The sequence below is a fragment of the Adiantum capillus-veneris genome, chromosome 1 (assembly GCF_014529385.1).
Source record: "Adiantum capillus-veneris isolate H3 chromosome 1, ASM1452938v2, whole genome shotgun sequence".
Taxonomy (NCBI): domain Eukaryota; kingdom Viridiplantae; phylum Streptophyta; class Polypodiopsida; order Polypodiales; family Pteridaceae; genus Adiantum; species Adiantum capillus-veneris.
In genome coordinates, this window is record NC_140931.1 from 152,641,959 (window position 1) to 152,654,436 (window position 12,478).

At 45.6% G+C, this 12,478-nt stretch overlaps 1 pseudogene; it reads right to left on the bottom strand.

Annotated features, from left to right (window-relative positions):
* LOC147465819 (uncharacterized) lies at positions 1–810 on the bottom strand (annotated as a pseudogene).
* Between the last annotated feature and the right edge of the window lie 11,668 nt (positions 811–12,478).

Here is a 12,478-nt window from a genome sequence, read left to right on the forward strand (position 1 = left end):
CTATTTCTTAAACATTAAAACCTGCTGCAAAACATTAAAAACTGGTTCAAACACACTAAAAAGTGGTGTGGAAAACAAGTAAAAGTGCTTCAAAAACATTTAGAACTATCGATCAAATTTTAGAAGTGGTTCAGATACAATTAGAGACCAGTATAGTAATGTTTCACCACTTTTTAATGTTGCAGCAGCACTAGAAAGTGGTGCAAAACACCAAAACAAGCTATAGCACTAATAAAAAGAAGTATAGAAACATAATGTTGTGGCAGTAATGAGTTGTAGCACCAATAAAAAGTGGTATAGAAACATAATGTTGTGCAGGAATATGAGTTGTAGTACCAATAAAAAGTGCTAAAAAAATATATCAATTACCTGAGGCTCCTCAAGAAGGTGGATTGGATGCTTTACATATGATCATCTAGCTAGTCTCTTACTGCAAACATCTTTCTTGTTGGGGGACACCCTCGTCTCATCCGTCTGAAAGACTATGTCTTTAACAGTTTGAGTGATGTGAGTTCTTCGTGCATCATGTCTATGACACGTAGATGCAGGGAACGAACCATCGGATTCACTTGACACTATTAAGTGATGTTTGGCTGAATATAAGTTTCTTTTGTGGATCCCCATAAGCTTGGCAGCTTGCGGTATGCTCATGTTAGTGTTTTGCTCCTTGCTTCCACCATTCACCAAAATCATCATTGCTGATTTCTTCACAAAAAACTCGTCTGAAGATCTTGGGACCTTCACATGATTCAAAGTGTTGCGGATGTTTCTCAGCATAATTGCTTCCAACTCTTTGGATTTACTCTGCATAGTAAGGAAGCAAGGATGTTGAAGAAGTTCATCAAAGATTTCCTTCCTACCACTTGCATCCATTCCCACGGTTAATGTATCAAAGTGTTGTACCATAGATTGACATATCCTTCGCTTCTTTCTTTCATCCATCTCCCCTGTATTGCTTTCCGTCACAAAGTTGACCGTTGCCTTACGTTGCTTTCGTTTCTGAGCAGCCCAATATTCCCTCATTAATTTTCTGCGCTGAAGTTGAGCTTCTCTACTCAATGACGATGAGCTGATAGACAATTCTTCACTATGATCCATTGTTGCAGTACTTTCAAAGGATTTCTCTACAAGAAATACAATACAAATCATAACTACACGCTATACTTTTAATTAATACATGGCACTTCTTGCACTAATTAGCAAGATACTAACAAAGCATAATAAGTGTTTATATACCTCAAGAATCATCAAGTAGAAGAGGAACCTATAGAGATAGAGTTCGTGAGAGAGAGAGAGAGAGAGAGAGAGAGAGAGAAAGAGTGCTAAGAGAGAGAGAGAGAGATGAGCGTGAGCTCAGACACAAGAGGAGCCATGCTTAGAGAGAGAGAGAGAGAGAGAGAGAGAGAGAGGGGGGGGGGGGGGGGGGGGGGGGGGGGGGGGGGGGAGAGGGAGAGGAGCTAGATAGAGCTCCAAGAGAGATCTCAGAGACAAAGAAAGCTCAGACAGGTTGTAGCGGGAAAGAAGAGGCCCAGTGTTCAGCAGTAAATTACATTTAGTCTCATTAATTGTGGTACGTTAGGAGACTTAATTGACGTACCTTAGGAGAGTGATATTCTTTTTGAGATTTGAAGCACTTTTAAAACACCCACTTTTAAGCGCAAAAAAGCAATGTCCTTGACATTACTTTCCAAGCCACCTATACATGCTTTCACCCTTCACATAAGCCGGCAGAAGAAATTCGAGTGACTTTTTCTTCCACCCTCTATGTGAACAAATGGGTGGTGGAAGTGTGCATTATGTAACTCTACCACCCGGAAAAGATACTTTTGGAGGCTCTCTTCCACTGCCTTGATGTGAACCAGCCTGAGAGAGAGAGAGAGAGAGAGAGAGAGAGAGAGAGAGAGAGAGAGAGAGCTGAACGAGAGGGGGTTGTGAGGATGAGGTGTGTGTGTTAAGAGGGAGAGAGGGGGCTAGAGTATGGTTGTTGACAGAGGAAGAGAGAGAGAGAGAGAGAGAGAGAGAATTGTTGTTTGCTGAGTATGTCCTAACGATTTCAAGAAATTCTGAATAAAGGCGAATCTTCAGGAGATGCCGGTAAAATTGTCGAGAAAAAAATTCAAGAAAACAATCGATTGATGCAAATGAAGGCGGAGAGGTGGAGAGCAGCGCACAGCTGAAACGCAGGGAAAGCAGGTCGGGTAGGCGCACCCTCTCTCTCTCTCTCTCTCTCTCTCTCTCTCTCTCTCTCTCTCTCTCTCTCTCTCTCTCTCTCTCTCTCTCTCTCTCTCTCTCTCTCTCTCTCTCTCTCTCTCTCTCTCTCTGCGTGGGAAGGGAAGGCAACATCGCGCGTGAAGGGAAGGCAGCAGCTATTGAACGGACGGGCAAGGACTGCAGAGGGACGGTGGAGCCTTGGGGAACACAAACGAGGCTTGTAGTTGGTTGAGGTGCAGGCAACCGGCTGTGTGCGCAGCTGCTATAAAAGGGAACTGTAAAAGATTTTTTTAGATATACCGTGAACACCCGCTCAACAGCGAGTTCCCTTGGGTGAGTTTGTTACCGTGATGATTTCTGGTTGCGTCAAGCCAAGTTCGATCCTTGCTCAAGGATTTTTGGCTGCCCACGCAAGGCATTAGGAAAAATTTGAACTCATTTTTTGGGCCTTTTAAGAGTGCCACATCATCAAAGTTGTACAAAAGAAAGCAACCTGGTAGACCCCTCTAAATATTGCTTAGAACCCCATGATATGACCTATCATTGGAAACTTCTTGAAAAATGGATTCTAAAGAGCCAAGGTCCGAAAAGTTTGGATGACTTCTATGAAAGTTATGCCATTTTTTTTCAATCAGCCAGGTTTTGTTACCATTACGGTAATCTAAAATCACCTTTTTCTATATCTACATGAAGGCAATGTCCGATACATGCATACTATATATCAATAGATAGCATTTGAAGAGTAGATTCTAAATATCCAACCTCCGAAAAGTTTGGATCTTATTTGCAAAAAATTTACCGATCCCCACTTTTTGAAAGCTATGCCACATCAACAATTCTTACAAGGCCCATTTTTGAGTCCAAACTTTTCCTAATGGTTGGTCAGGGAGGACTGGAGCCAATAATGGATGAGAGAGAGAGAGAGAGAGAGAGAGAGAGAGAGAGAGAGAGAGAGAGAGAGAGAGATAGGGAGGGAACAAGAACGCCATGCTGATAAGGATGAGAGAGAGAGAGAGGGTAGGAGTTTGGCAATATCGCATGAGAGAGCGGGGAAGGGGCTGAGGGTGTGTACGTGTGTGTAGATCATGACGCCGAAGGGGGGAGAGAGAGAGAGAGAGTCATTTGTTTTATTGCCGACAGAGAGAGAGAGAGAGAGAGAGAGAGAGAGAGAGAGTATGAGGCCTGAGGGAACGAAAGAGGGAGATTGAGGGGTGCTGAGAAGAAGGTGATGGGGCGCGCGCGTGTGTGTGTGTGTAGATGCTTACCCAGCTATCCAAGAAGGGAGAGAAAGTTGCGAGTTGGTTGATGATGTGTGTGTGTGTGTGTGTGTGTGTGTGTGTGTGTGTGTGTGTGTGTGTGTGTGTGTGTGTGTGTGTGTGTGTGTGTGTGTGTGAGAGAGAGAGAGAGAGAGAGAGAGAGAGAGAGAGAGAGAGAGAGAGAGAGAGATGCTTGAACTGATAATGGATGAGAGAGAGAAGGAGGGTGGTGGCGCCAAGCATGAGGGAGAGAGAGAGGGTAAGGCCTAGGGTGGCGGCCCCTTCTCAGCACGAGAGCAAGGAGGGGGGTGGTGGCGGCCACCTTCCTGTAAGAATTTGTTTTCTTTTAGATTTATTTACTTATAAAGCTCCCCCTTTGGGGTAGTACCCATGGCCGAAGGTCAAGCAAACCCCCTCATCCATGGACAACTTCCCAATGTCGGATTGTGTTTGAGGTGACCTCCGAATCAGGAACACGACCGAGCTCACTGTGGTGGGTGCACCGTACCGACATCCATGTATTGCCCCAAGGTGTGGTGATGTCCGTGTCCGAAAGCATGCTTCAATCTGCACGGATCAAAGGGGTAAACAGAGGTGTCTACTAGTCTAGCTATGGACAAAGGGGCAGTTTATGGGGGGTGTTGAAAAGCGCGCATCAAGGGCCTTCTTACGAGATTGAATCCAATCATTTGGTATTCCACCATATTGCAGGAAAGCATACACGTCCTGCCACATTTGGTTCCTCAAGTGTCATCGTTTAAAATAATTCGAGATCCACTGTTTCATCTCTCAAGGACGTCAATGAGATACCATCCATACTTTGGGATATGAATCAAATTCCAGAAGGAACATAATTCATCTGATTAACCTTCATTGGATGATGACCTTATTAAGCAGATAAAGTAAAGCTTGATGATCCACATAGAAATAAAATAACTTTCCCAAGAAATAATGTTTAAACTTTGTGGTGTTGAATATCATTCCCAGTGCCTCTCTTTTTGTGGTTGAATACCCCTACTCTACCTTCCTGAACCTATGATTAGCAAAGTATATTGGATAATCAACTTTTCCATCGGGTTGAGATAGAATTGCTCCCATTTCCATGCCAAAAGCATCTACATAAACATGAACAATGATATCCTAGTTTGGATAGCAAAGCTTCATCTTCATGCTTATGACTTCCATTAAGGAGTCTAGATAAAGTTAAATCCTTTTTAGGTTAATTCATATAAAAGAATGGCCTTTGTTGTGAACATATGAATAAAACTGAGATAGAAATTGATATATGTATCCCAAAAATGAACATGAACTAAGTTCGAACACATTCATTGGTGCTCTGGCCTGCTGGACACTTTGGATCTTATCTTGAATCATCTCAATACCATTTATGGACACGACATGTCCCAGTAGTAGCTGTCCCTTCCAAACCATAAATATTGACTTAAAGGGGTTCATATATATCCTCTTCTCTTTGCGTCTTTCGTCAAATTCCATCTCTAGTAACAGGAGATACATGTATTCAGACGACAAGATTGTGAAGTCATCCACAAAATTTCTAGAAACTTATGCAAAAACCTGCTAAAGATCTCCATCATACATCGTTGAAAGGTTGCTAGAGCATTACATAGACCGAATGGCATAACCAGATACATGAAATCTCCCCATTCATTAATGAATGTTGTTTTTACTCGATCTTCTCATGCTATCTTAAACTAATTATACCTATTGTACCCATCCATAAAATTTCATGTCCAACTATCTCATCTAGCACCATATCTATGAAGGTTAAAATGGGTCTTTGATTGTTTGAGCGTTCAATTTTTTTATAGTCAACACATACCCTAGGCTTTCCACTCTTCTTTGTAACTACCACAATGGGAAATGTCCAGTCTCATTGCTTGCTACATGAAATTGACCTCCGATAGGTTGTCAATCTCTTCCTTAACTTTTTTTGCATAATTTGGATTCATCATGTACCTCTAAAGTTGTATTGGTTGTGCATCTGGTTTCAATAATATCCAATGCTGTCAAAATTTTGGGTTGACACCTTTCAATTCCGTAGGTTCCCAAGCAAAAGCATCTCAATATTTTTAATTTTTTTTCCTTTGATCTGAGTTTTCAGATGCTTATTTATCTTTATTAACTTAGGATCTGACTCCAAGCCCAAATTCCATTCTTCTAGTAACAACCGCTTTGGCATTCCACCACTTTTTTTGTGGCCAGGTATTCAACTTCTTTTTTTGTACAGATTCTTGCTGCATACTCATTGTAACGGTTATTTGTATTGGCTGAATCCTCATCTCAGTCAATTGGTGTAGGGGCAAGGGTCTAGTCTGAAAACCAAGCTCGAGGGTTGCCTATAAAAGGGAAAAGAGCTTGGGAGGAGAGGAGTTCTTTTAGAGCCTAAGGCCTCAGTACATTGGTATCAAAGCTATTTTTTGAGAGACAAGGGCATTATCTATTTTTGGGGAGCTTACATGTGCATGAGCCGTAGAGAAGACGAAGGGGGAGACAATGGAGAACTCGGTTGAGGAGCATGTGGGCATGGCCACTGGAGAGGGGGAATGGGGAACACACCCGACACACACGCAACTACCCCTATATAGCGCAGGGTATACACAACACCCCTGTGCTCTCAAAAACACCTTCAAAACAAGTAACTCACACTAGCAGGGCCTCGCCTGCACTTCACCCAACGCACACACAACCTGCACAGTTGCTAGAGAGCGATCACACCGATCTGGCCCGCTTCCAGCTCTTCCACAACTCAACATCTCTTTCTCTTTCTCTCTTTCACACACACAGGGGGCCTGGGGGACGCACACGCTCACACACACCGGCACCACACACCCTAGAGACGAGCAAAGAAGAAAGGGGGAAGGGGGGAGAAAACGACGCCAAAACAGTAGTGAAAGCTTCTCCTTTAAAAGAAAACACCATGTACAAACTCCATGAACCGTGTCAAGGCTACACCATGGCCATTGCCGCTTCATACAGAGGGGCACATACCTCCCTCGACAAAACCGAAACCCATCGGCACACGCTTCGATGGAAAAATTCACCACTCGCTTTGCATCGACGGCAACTCCTCCTCTAAGTAGCCTTCGTTGGCTACTTCCTCTGCCAGGCCCTCGCCCTTTCGGAAGCTTCACAGACAACACTTTGTGTGCCGACTTCGACTGTCGAGCACACGAAAACCCTCTCCCTTCTTTCTCTTCCTCCTTCTCTCGTTGAAAAAAACCAAGGAACCCTCCAAATCTCGAAACGGCTGCCTTTCTTTTTCTTCCCCTTCTCTTTTCAAAGCCAAGAAAAAAGCTTCTTTTTTTGCCTCTTAGGCTTACTCTTCAAAGACTTTTTTTTCCACTCCCCTTAACTTTTGAGCTTACACCTCTCCCTTTCCATTTATAAGCAAGAGGATTTATTAATTTGTTCGCACGCCGTCGATGCTCCGTGTGCTCAGGTTTGCCCAACACTTGTCTCATCAAGTTACTCCCTGCCAGCTTTAAACCTGGAGAGATTTGTCGCATTCCAAATACTTCACACCCTTCGACTGGCAAGTCACCAAAGTGGGAAAAAATCGAGTTCGCTCCCTTGCAACGATTGGCTGTCAACTTGAAGTGGGCGCACCCCAATGCCCCTCATTCCGATTAGCATCACATGCTGCATGCTACCCACCAGATACCTGGCGAGCTCGAGAAAATACCAATTGGTGCATTTCCCGATGCAGCCCCCAACCGCCTTGAAATTGGCCCCTGTCAAACCTTGATTGTCCATAACTTTCCATCCAGAAGCCCGATTCTCAATCCGAAAAGACCGGTGTGCTCCACAACTCGAGCACTTCCCGTGTATGATATCACACCTGCCTTGACCAACCACCTGTGCCCGCCCAATCCGGCGAGGATCTGCAAACGCATCCCCCTTCAACCTGCCATATCTTGCACATCCAGGCTCCGTTTGACGAGTTGTCTGGACGAGCTTCTAGAGCATCATGAATACCACATTTCGGGGCACATTTCCCACATCTCGAACACCGTGACTTTCCATCATCATTATCTCACTTTGGAGGCCCCCCTGGCCTAAAAAACCACTTTAAGCATACATTTCCGCTACCACCCGTCTGCCTAGGGCCTTCACACCTGCTTTAGCTCTCCAGCTTGCACCTGTTAGCACCCTTTGCACTGCATGGCACATTTTATAGCACGGACCAACTTTGGCTGCACCATCATTGCCCACCCCCTTGTTGAACATTCATGTTCAACCACAAACAGGCTTATTGCACTAAAAAACTGCCACACCAAAACAAACTCTCTGCACATCACAAAACCACCTAACATATCTACAAAACCTGGCACCTGCTACCCGCTGCCTTTGTTCATGCAGGTTGCCCAACCCCCTGCTTTACTTGTATTCACCCTCCAGGGTCAAACACCTTGGATTGGTCCTTTCCATCCACCTGCAACAATCTCGTATAGTGCCACACCAAGGCACACACCCAACTGCATAACCAAACTGCCATCCACATGATTCTACCACTCCAAGCACCCTATGGCATACTTCCCGCTTGCAATAAAGCACCTCCAAGAACACCAAATAGAGCACCACCGTGCTCACCATCCAAAGACATACCTGCACCATCACTTGTACCGAACAGACCTAACATACTTGACCCACCCTCCCAACCATGTAAAGCTAGATCCTCATCTAGGAAATCCTGTACCTACTCGACAACCCATTGCACAGCCGCTTTTATCAGCATCCCTTTCAACCACCATTCACAAAGCCCTTTAGAAAGCTCGGACACAATCTGGGAATCCATATTCTCTGCCACCACAGAACGTTCTTGCTGCATAGGAAGCACCTCTATCTTTGGCTCCACACTCGCCTTCACACCTGCCATGCACTCAACTCCAACATCATCAAGATCTCCCTCATCAATTGGCTCTTCAAGGTCGATAAGCACCACTTGCTTGTCGGCTTCCATCACCTGCTCTTCAAGCATCTCTTCTAATGCTACATCATGCTCCATCAAGGAAGAGAGAAACTCATTCTCTATCGCATTATCCTCATCTTCTCCCATAGGAAAGGTTGCTCCATCCCTCCTAGCAAAGCTCTGCACTTGTTGCACCAGTATCGCACACTCCACTGCCACTTTCATTAGCATGGCCATTAACATGGCACTACACATCACCTTCACTTGCATATCATCACCTGTAGGCTCGGGCTCCTCCACTTGGTCTCCATCAAGCATAACGGTATGCAGTGCTCCTTGCTCCACGCACACATTCACTGCATCTCCACCCACTTGCAAGAGATCAAACTCATCATACCTTGACTGAGACGAATCAGTCTCCCAACTCGTGTCAGCATCTATAGAGCTACTTTCACTTGGCTCAACCTCGTCCTCTGTCTCAAGCTCGGGTAGCTCCTCTAGCTTCACCGCTTCGATCTCATCTACAAACCGCACCCTTTGACCTTTATTACCCTATGATGGAGCTTCTATAGTCACACTTGAGCATGGCATCACATCCTTTGCCCGATTTGGAATCACATGTGCATCCTCCACAATTGGAGCCGCCCTAACTAGCATTCTCGGCATTGGAACCACCCTGTCTTTCTGTAGCCACATAACCCTCGGTTCCTCTCGCACATGCACTTCTCTTTGCACCATCCTTGGCTCGGCTACCACCGCATCAACCCGTCTTGGCATCACAGCGCCTTGCAAACCCTGCCTAGCTTCGCGCTTCTTCAACATCTTTTTGGTCCGCCCTCTTGCTAGAGCTACAGCCTCTTCGTATGACACCGGGCCATCAATCTCCACCTTGTCTCTTACTTCCTCATGCAGGCAATCCATGAATTTGCTCAACTTTAAAAACCCAACATTCTCAGGAGCAGTTACCTTTATCATCTTTCCCCAAAGGGCCTCGAATTCCCATAAAAATGCTTGAAAATCCCCTTCCAAGCTATGTTTAACCTGTCCAGCTTTCTCTTTACTTCATCTAGCTGCGCATCCGCAACATATCTGCTTCGAAAAGCCGCCTCTAGGGCTTCAGAATCTGCCTTTTCTTCATTGTGTAGGCCATCGAACCATATCCTCGCTTTACCACGAACCAGGAGAGGAAACACTTGTACCGCACCTTCTTCCCTCGACAAACCGCTTTCCAGCATGAACAACCCATAGTCTTGGAGCCAGGTTTCTGCATCTTCGACCCCAGTGAAAATGGGAAATCCCGTCCAAGCCATTACTTCTCTAGCAACACCTGCTCTTCAAAGGCCACACCTTTGGCATCACCAAAATCATCGCTTTGTCTTCAAACAGGACCATCAGTGTGCTCCTCCGTGGGGGCACCAAAAAATGGAGAGGGGGAATGGGGAACCCGACACACACGCAACTGCCCCTATATAGCTCAGGGTATACACAACACCCCTGTCCTCTCGAAAACACCTTCAAAACAAGTAACTCACACTAGTAGGGCCTCGCCTGCACTTCGCCCAACGCACACACAACCTGCACAGTTGCTAGAGTGCGATCACACCGATCTTGCCCGCTTCCAACTCTTCCACAACTCAACATCTCTTTCTCTTTCTCTCTCTCACACACACAGGGGGCCCGGGGGACGCACACGCTCACACACACCGGCACCACACACCCTGGAGACGAGCAAAGAAGAAAGGGGGAAGGGGGGAGAAAACGATGCCAAAACAGTAGTGAAAGCTTCTCCTTTAAAAGAAAACACCATGTACAAACTCCATGAACCGTGTCAAGGCTACAGCATGGCCATTGCCGCTTCATACAGAGGGGCACATACCTCCCTCGATAAAACCGAAACCCGTCGGCACACACCTCGACGGGGAAATTCACCACTCGCTTCGCATCGGCGGCAACTCCTCCTTTAGGTAGCCTTCGCTGGCTACTTCCTCTGCCAGGCCCTCGCCCTTTCGGGAGCTTCACGGATAACACTTTGCATGCCAATTTCGACTGTCGAGCACACGAAAACCCTCTCCCTTCTTTCTCTTCCTCCTTCTCTCATTGAAAAAAACCAAGGAACCCTCCAAATCTCGAAACCGCTGCCTTTCTTTTTCTTCCCCTTCTCTTTTCAAAGCCAAGAAAAAAAGCTTCTTTTTTTGGGCAGTAGCGCTTAGTCTTCAAAGACTTTTTTTTCCACTCCCCTTAACTTTGGAGCTTACACCTCTCCCTTTCCATTTATAAGCAAGAGGATTTATTAATTTGATCGCACGCCGTCAATGCTCCGTGTGCTCAAGTTTGCCCAGCACTTGTCTCATCAAGTTACTTCCTACCAGCTTTAAACCTGGAGAGATTTGTCGCATTCCAAACACTTCACACCCTTCGACTGGCAAGTCACCAAAGTGGGGAAAAATCGAGTTCGCCCCCTGCAACGATTGGTTGTCAACTTGAAGTGGGCGCACCCCAATGCCCCTGATTCCGATTAGCATCACATGTTGCATGCTACCCACCAAACACTTGGCGAGCTCGAGAAAATACCAATTGATGCGTTTCCCAATGCGCCCCCCAACCGCCTCGAAATTGGTCCCTGTCAAACCTTGATTGTCCATAACTTTCCATCGAGAAGCCCGATTCTCAATCCGAAAAGACCGGTGTGCTCCACAACTCGAGCACTTCCCGTGTATGATATCACACCCGCCTTGACCAACCACATGTGCCCGCCCCATCCGGCGAGGATATGCAAATGCATCCCCTTCAACCTACCATATCTTGAACATCCGTTTGACGAGCTGTCTGGACGAGCTTCTAGAGAATCATGAATACCACATTTCGGGGCACATTTTCCAGATCTCGAACACCGTGACTTGCCGTCATCATTATCTCACTTTGGAGGCCCCCCTGGCCTAAAAAACCACTTTAAGCATACATTTTCGCTACCACCCGTCTCCCCAAGGCCTTCACACCTGCTTTAGCTCTCCAGCTTGCACCTGTTAGCACCCTTTGCACTGCATAGCACATTTTATAGCACGGACCAACTTTGGCTGCACCACCGCTTGTGGGGGGGTCGACTTTGACCTACAGCAAAATGCGTGATGTCACTCTCCGTGTGGCTACGTAGAGTAGATCCCATCACTGCATGACCACACCAATCGCGGTAATCAGTGCTCGCTCTCTCTTCTCTTTTCCATGCGAGACCTCGCCGCCCGCCATCACTTGAGAAGCTTTGGTTACACTACGAGGCCCCAAGGATTGGTCACCTTACCCTTTTTAATCTTAAGGGTGCATGCACACTGGGAATCTCGTGAAGTGCGTTTGAGTGCAGAAGATTCTTTGGTTGCAAGGTATCGGCCATCAGAATGGTAACTGGAGTACCGTTTTTATAATTTTTGTAGATCGTCCGAATTTCGAGGCCCCAAGGATTGGTCACCTTAACCTGTTTAATCTTAAGGGCGCATGCACATTGGGAATCTCGCCAAGTGGGTTTGAGTGCAAAAGATTCTTTGGTTGCAAGGTATCGGCCATCACAATGGTAGTTGGAGTACAGTTTTTATAAAATCTGCAGATCCTCCAACAAGGCTTGTGAATTCTTTTATCTCGATTTTTTTTCAAGTATTTATTAAAAACTTGCTATATATTTTTGCACAGTTCAAATTATCATGCAATGTATCCAGCAACTCCCACACCTTATTTGGGAAGCTGGCGACTTTCAAAAGTCATACTTGAAGTAAACAACAAATTCGACAAGTTTTTTTGGTGGACAGTGATTTTCAACATTCAAAATCGACATCAACAAAATATTTTGACGTAACGGTTTTTATCTAGCAAGGCTAATTGATTTTCTATTATGGTTGCTTACTTGTGGTCACTCTTAAGTTTTGCCTCACAATTTTTGAAACAAGGTACTCCTCTTTTCTTGCTCACATAGCACGTTACACCATGGATTCAGATATTGACATGCATCATAGTTTTGATTTTGAAAAGCCCATACTAATTTTGCCTCCTGTTGCCTTATAGTTGGCCACTCTCATAGAGGGTGCCCATGCAGCAA